Below are 7,180 nucleotides of genomic sequence, written 5' to 3'. Positions count from 1 at the left end.
GAGGGTCGAGGCAGGCAGGTCCTCTGGGTGTCCCAAGGTTGCTGTCCGTGGAGGTCGCCGGGGTTAGGCAGGAACAAGTTCCAGGATCAACAGGCCGGTAGGGCTGGGGCCAAATCAGTTGTTGTTATCCTGTTGTCAGCAGCTGCGCGGCGGGTCTTCTTTTTCTTGATCTTCTTTCTTCTTGTTGGTATCGGGATCTGAGAAAGGAAGGTTCAGGGAGCCCCTAAATACTAAATTTAGGGGCGTTACAGGTAGGGCAAGGGCAAGGACCAATGGGTCCCTGTCCTGGGGTGAGGACACACCCTAGCCTGCTCCTCTCCTGTGGGAGGGGGGCAGGGGCCTAGCTGGGATTGGGCAGGGTTTCCCATCTGCAAGATGGCCGGAGCCCTGGGTCGTGCTTCACCTCGTCTCCTCCATCTGAGGGGTGGAGTTGGCAAAGGTCGGCACACCCTCCTTCCTGGCGTAGTTTTTCCCGCCAGTCTTCCCGCCAGAGTGGGGGTAGAACGGGTGGGGGGTCAGTTGCTGGGTACAGCAAATGGCCTGGAGAAGCTCTCAGAGGGGGTATGCCGTTGAAGCTTCCCCCTGTCCATCCTGGGGTAGGAGACATAGCACCTCGCCCAGGATGTGCCTTGTTGCAGGCCCAGGAGAGCAGGGGGCTCTCCACCCAGGGGTCCAGCAACATGTCTGCTGTGTGGCAGCCTCTGCAGCCACTCAGCCTAGACGTGGATTGTAGGTTCAGGTTTTGGAGGGCATCAGTGTAGGTTTAATGTGCTGAGAAGTTTGGTACCAAACATGGTTTTTTTTTTTTTTTTTTTTTTATAATCTTTTATAGCGCGTATCTGTCACCCCACGGGTATCCTGGCGCTTTGACTGATGAAAATCCTGATAAAACATTCTACTGGAAATTAGGAATTAAGAAGATACAGTCCTAGGAAAAAGATGTGTTTTTAAGATTTTCTTGAAAGAGGCAAGGTCTTGTGTACTTCTCAATTCAAGCGGAAGAGTGTTCCATAATCTGGCTGCCGTAAAGCTGAAAGAACGGCCACCCAGCCGAGCTCTCAAGACTTTAGGCACCACAACAAGATGAGCGGAAGCCGAGCGAAGGGATCTGGACGGAGTGTACCAATGAAACATATTCTGAAGTGGTACTGGGCCGTGTCCGTGGAGGGCCTTAAAAACAATACATACAGATTTAAAATCGATCCGTTGAAGGATCGGTAACCAATGAAGGTCCCTTAATGCCTGGGAAGAGGAGTCATAGCGGCGGCGAGCAAGTGCCAATTTGGCTGCAAGATTTTGCACCCGTTGTAATTTTCCTATCAGGGTGGCTGGTGCTCCAAGAAATAGGGCATTGCAATAATCCAAACGGCTTACAATAATGCTCCTCACCACTTCAGGCCTACTGTCCTTAGGAAGCATCGGGAGAACCTTTCTCAACATGCGAAGCAGTCCCATGCAAGTGCTTACTGTTTTATTAACCGCTGCATCCAGTTGAAGATTGGACCCAAACATCACTCCCAAATTACGGACCGAGGTGGTAGGCCCAATCGTACTTTGGAAGGAAGGTGGCCAGAAGTCCGGTGGAAGAGGTCTAGGGATGCGATCAGTGGTGCAGTGTAAGACTTCAGTCTTGGAGCTGTTAAACTGCAGCGAATTCTGGTTCAGCCAGTCCGCAGTTGCGAGCATACAGCGGTGGAAGGTGTCAAGAGTCACTGCTTCCTTGCCCTCAAGTGAGAAGACAAGTTGAGTGTCGTCTGCGTAGTTCGTCACCGCTATGCCAAAGGATCTGATCAGCGCAACTAGGGGCCGCAGGTACAGGTTAAAGAGGATAGGGCTAATGGCCGACCCTTGTGGAACACCTTGCGCCACTTTTTTGATGGTCGATTGAAACGGTGGCAGTGCCACTACCTGGTGACGGTTTCCAAGGTAAGATGTCAACCACTGTAGGGCAAGGCCAGTTACCCCTACTTCCTCTAGTCTTTGAATCAGAATTGCGTGACTGACAGTGTCGAACACGGCCGACATGTCGAGCAGCACTAAAAAGGCTGCTCTTCCATGGTCCGCTCGCGTTCTGAGGTCGTCAAGTACAGTCACCAGCGCTGATTCCGTCCCGTGGGCCGGTCTAAATCCGAATTGGACTTCATCCAGACAGGACCCAATCTCCAGATGTTTTGATAGGTGTTTTGTAACCCATTTTTCCAGAATCTTTATTGGAAACGGGAGCAGGGAGATGGGTCGATAATTTGCAGGATTAGCCGGATCCAAGGTGGGTTTTTTAAGTAAAGGAGATACAACGGCAAGTTTCCAGCAGTCTGGTACCCGTGCTGAAGCCAGGGACTGATCGCAGATGGTAAACAGCGGAAGGAAAAGTTCATCCCGAAAAATCTTCCAATACTTATGCGGTATTGGATCTAAAGGAGATCCCGACGATACACTGTTGGCCAAGGAGCAGAATTCCTCAAAGGTTGGGGAAGGGAAGCAGTCCAACTTATCACTGTTGGAGGTACCGTCTATGATAGACCCAGCGTGCGTTTCCGTACGGCTCTCAGGATTACCGCTAGATGTTGTGCCAAGACTGTTCAAAATGGCCGCGATTTTATCCTCGAAGGCCTGTGCCAGTGAGTCGCACAGGGACTGAGATGCAATGATGGTATTTGTCGTACTAACAGGGCATGACAGGTCCTTCACGATCTTAAATAAGGTCTGTGATTTATTAGCTGCTGCCCGCAGGGACTCTTCCAGAAACCTGGCCTTCGCACATTTGATCTGTGCTTTATAGATGGACAAGGCTCGTTTGTAAAGGTTCCGGTCTGAGTCCAGATATTTCTTTCTCCATGTGCGCTCAGCCCGCTTGCATTGGAGTTTTAGCTGAAGTAGCTCCTCGGAAAACCATGGCATCGCTGGTGTGGGCCTATTTCTTAGTTTACGTATAGGGGCCAAGGAGTCGAGGGAGGACACAATCCTTTGACTAAGTCTTTCATAGCTCAAATCTACGTCTTCCTCTAAAATGAAACCCTCCGAAAGTAAAGAGGGTAAGGGGGACTGGCGCAGGAGTTTAGACCATTGTCTGGTGCTTTTAGCTCCACCTGAATTCCTGTTTCTCCCCTGCTCCAACTTGGGCGTAAAGGAGAAAAGGATTAAAGCATGGTCCGTCCAACACTGAGGCAGAACATTTTGGACAGTTGCAAACTCTGGGTCGGCAAAGATGAGGTCTAATATATGGCCCTTTTGATGGGTGTGAGTAAGGACCAACTGCTGCAGTAAGATACTCTGACAGGTCTGGGTCAGGTCTGCAAGTGCGGTATCTCCAGAGCCGCCCATCCAGAGATTAAAATCGCCCAAGACCATTAGCCTTGAATGCGAGGTGGATAAATCGAGAATTAACTCAATCAGCCCCGTCACAGCAGATAAAGGGCTAGATGGGGGTCTATAACAAAGTAGACCAGTGAATAGGGCGCCCCCCTGTCCATTCAGAGAGAAGGCAAGTAATTCATAACCGGGAATGGTCTTAATATCAATAAGAGAGAGATTAATAGACTCTCTAAATATAAGTCCTAGTCCACCCCCTCTAGCACCAAATCGAGGGCGGTGCCGGATTTTGTATCCCGAAGGGCAAGCCAGACCCAGCTCTACAGCACAGTCCGTGTTCGTCCATGTCTCCGTCATGAGTAGAATATCTAACTCATGTTGTTCGATCATGAGGGCAATCTCTTCATGATGTGAGCAAAGCGACCTAACATTCAAAAGGCCACATCTAAAGGATTCTGTCTGTGATGTAGCAGGTTTCCTAGACGGGAGACTAATATTAAGGCCTAGCAATTCGTCGCGAGTATAAGTATAAGTATCTTGCGGACGGGATCCAAAGATACCGGCCTCCGGCACGCCCGTTGCGCGAACGGGCGCAAACGGGCTTACCTCTGGCGCACCCCCGGCGCCCCTACGGCGCCCCCGCTGCGCACCGTTGCTGCGCACCTGTTGTGCAGCCATCTTAAATGATCAACGTGAGAATCACGTGGGTCCTGGCAGGGCGAGTGGCTCTCCCTCACCCAAAATGGCGCTCCCTGAGGAGAAAACCTTCTTCCCACTCCAAAATGGCGCTCGAAACCGGCGCGATGCTTGAGCAATGCCCCCGAGTCCCTTCTATCCCACAAGATGTGGGAGTGCAGCAATTATAGTGAGGGTAAGTGCTCCCTAAAATTCCCCCTAAGCGGCAAATACAAATTAAAATACAAAGCGCGATTGCGCGGCGCAAATCAAGATTAGGATAATATTTTTAAAAGTTTAAGATACAGGAGGATCGATTTTCACGCAGCGCTTAACAAGAAGTTCAGAGTCTTCAGGGAAGCCATTATGGTGCTGTGGAGTTCGTAAATGACAACCTCCCAGCACCATATACTCTTAAATGGCATCATTGCACTTACAGTGCCCAGGAATGGCCCTGGGTACTCTAGGGGCACAGGGTTCATGCCCCTGTGCCCTCACCTCTGGCATAGTGCACACAGCTAGAGGGGTGACTGAAGTATGCCAGGGCAGTGGGTTCTGTGGGCATGGCACACAGGGGTGTGTGCCATGTCGACTCTGGTTTTAGTTCTGTACTTAGGCACTCAGACTGCAAAAAGCAGTGTGTGGGTGCCAGGGTACAGGGCCCCTGAAGGTGGCACAATAAGTGCTGCAGCCCTCAGGGGTCTTCTCTGGTCACCATGCCCTGGGTACCTAGGGTACCATTCACTAGGGGCTGACAGGTGGCCAGAGATGCCAATTGGGTATTTTGTTTCAGCATAGCTTGTTCTTGGTAGGGAAGGAACACAGGCCCTGGGTACATGATTGGCAGGGACCCAGGGCACACTCAGTCAAAGTACATCAGCAGTTCGGAAAAAAGTGGGGGCATACCAAGGCAAGAAAGATGGCACTTTCTCACATAGACTAATTGCAGCAGGTTAAATCTCGGATGAAAGATCATGGAGCTGCGTTGTTTCCGCAATATGTACAATCCTGATGGGCCCATTACCCCTCCCCCCCATCGGAATTAATGGGCCACTTGTGATGGAGGCCCCCGTGCCATATGCAGGCCATCAAAACATTAATTGATTGATTTTCCTATTCCTATTTTATATAATGCCACATTTGAAAGGTCTAATTACCAACGGCAAAATGGATTATAAAAACAGATATGTTTTAAATGTTTTTTTTGTTGTTGCAGTTTTATATAATGCAAACTCGTCCCAAGAGCATTGGAGCTCTCTACATGAGCATCAAAATGCATTATAAAAGGTGAGTTTTTTTGGCTGCAGTAAGATTAATTGATGTTACACAGAATCACAGGATGTAGAGTGGACGCTGGACTCGAACCTGGTTCTGCAGCTCCAAAGTTGCTAGCTCTGGCCTCTAGGTCACCACTCCTCATTTTTTTCCAAAGCTCATGAGGGTTTTATTGTCACAAAGGAGGCTATTCCAGGTATAACGGGTCTGGGCTGAGAAACTTTGTTCATCTTTCCAGGATGGTAATATTTCTCAGCTGAGGATAACAAATAAGCAGGAGTCAGATAATTAGCGGCCTCCCTTTTAATGCCTCAGTAATGCAGGCCGTAATTGTCCCTTGGACTTCTCAATAGAGGGGGGCACTGCTAATTCCGGGATGTGGGAATACCATAATTTACCACCCCTATTGGAATTAAAAGGGAGCTTGTAACAAGGTCTCCAAAGGCTGGAGCAAAGCCAATAGGTCTCGCCTTTGAGACCGTATACGTATTTTGCCATGCAGCATGCATATTATAAAATAAAGACATCTTGAAAACAGACAGCAGGCAGAGAGAAAGCCAAAGGTGTAGCAGAGATCAAACACGAGCAAAACAGTTTGAGCTATTGACATTATAAACGACAGTGCTTTTAATTTTTGTTTTCGTTTTTAAAACATAAATAAAAGGTATTGTCATTTACAATGCCAATAGCTTAAACAACTTTCTATTCAATGTCTTATTGTGTACGTTGACACACTAGCTGAATATATGTCTGTCTATGTGTGTGTCTAGGCAGATCGTTGCTGCATTTGGGGCCTATCGTTAAAGAGGTGCCATTTAATCTTTGAATCAGAGCTGAGGCTGTGTCATGACCAGTTTCATTTGCACACATACAGCTGCATTTCTCTTTTTTTAAGCCTAATCATCAGATTGCCTCCCAGAGAAAATTACACTTTGTGGCATACTTTTACTTAAACACAAGTTCAGAAATTGGGCACAGAATTAAGAAAAATGTGTGTGTTTGTGCTAATCACGTACAAGGGCAAGGGCTTAAATACATAAGTGCCCTGGGGGTGACGCGCATTTGCAGGCGCTGCACTCCAGGGCACTTTGGTCTGCAGAAGGGGCAAGAGACACTTGTGCAGTCACTTCTGTAATATGAAATCCATGCTCTCTTGAAAATGATACCAAGTCTGCTGAAACAGAAAGATAGATTTATTGTTACAGACTATGGATGTCTTCTTTCCCTGATTTCCTCTCCCGAGTGCTGGGGCGAAGGGTCCGAGGTTGACCCTGTTAGAGAGCAATTTATTTGGACTATAATGTGGTCAGCCCTGCCATGTACCACGCATTACGTATTAGACTAACTCATTTGCAGTAATTCATTACCACAATGTCCTGAATAGTCACTCAAGGTATCAGTGGCGGCTTCTCCAGGAAAGCAGCAGTGGTGCAGGAAGAGGGGAAGAAGGGAAGGAGGGTAAAATATATATTTTTTAAATCCATCCCTGCTTCTCCTCCGTCCTCTTCATGGCTTCTTCTGTGGAAACAGGAAGCACCCAGGCTCTCCATAGCCAATCACAACGCTGCTATGCAGCGTTGTGATGGTCTGAGTGCTGTGCGGCGCTCAGCCACGGACTGGGGGCCTGTGCATATTCTCCATGTAGGCTGTAATGCAGCCTGCATGGAGCATATGCAAAATGCGCATGAATGTTTCACAAAGTGTCCATCACACCTCTCCCCCTGCTGTGAGAGCAAAGCAGATCCGCCCCTCTTAGAAGCCACAGCAGGAACAAATAAAATAATAATACAGGTTATCATTTCATTTTTCATTTTTTTTCACTGCTAAAGGCAGTGGGGCGACGTCCCTCCGCCTTAGCGGAGGAGCCTCCACTCTAATGAATGGCACTTGTCAGGGGTGTAAGCGTGGAGCTGTTGCTTGC

The sequence above is a fragment of the Lissotriton helveticus genome, chromosome 7 (assembly GCF_964261635.1).
Source record: "Lissotriton helveticus chromosome 7, aLisHel1.1, whole genome shotgun sequence".
In the NCBI taxonomy this organism is placed as follows: Eukaryota; Metazoa; Chordata; class Amphibia; order Caudata; family Salamandridae; genus Lissotriton; species Lissotriton helveticus.
The sequence above is the reverse complement of the archived record's forward strand: the minus strand, read 5'-3'. Positions refer to the sequence as shown.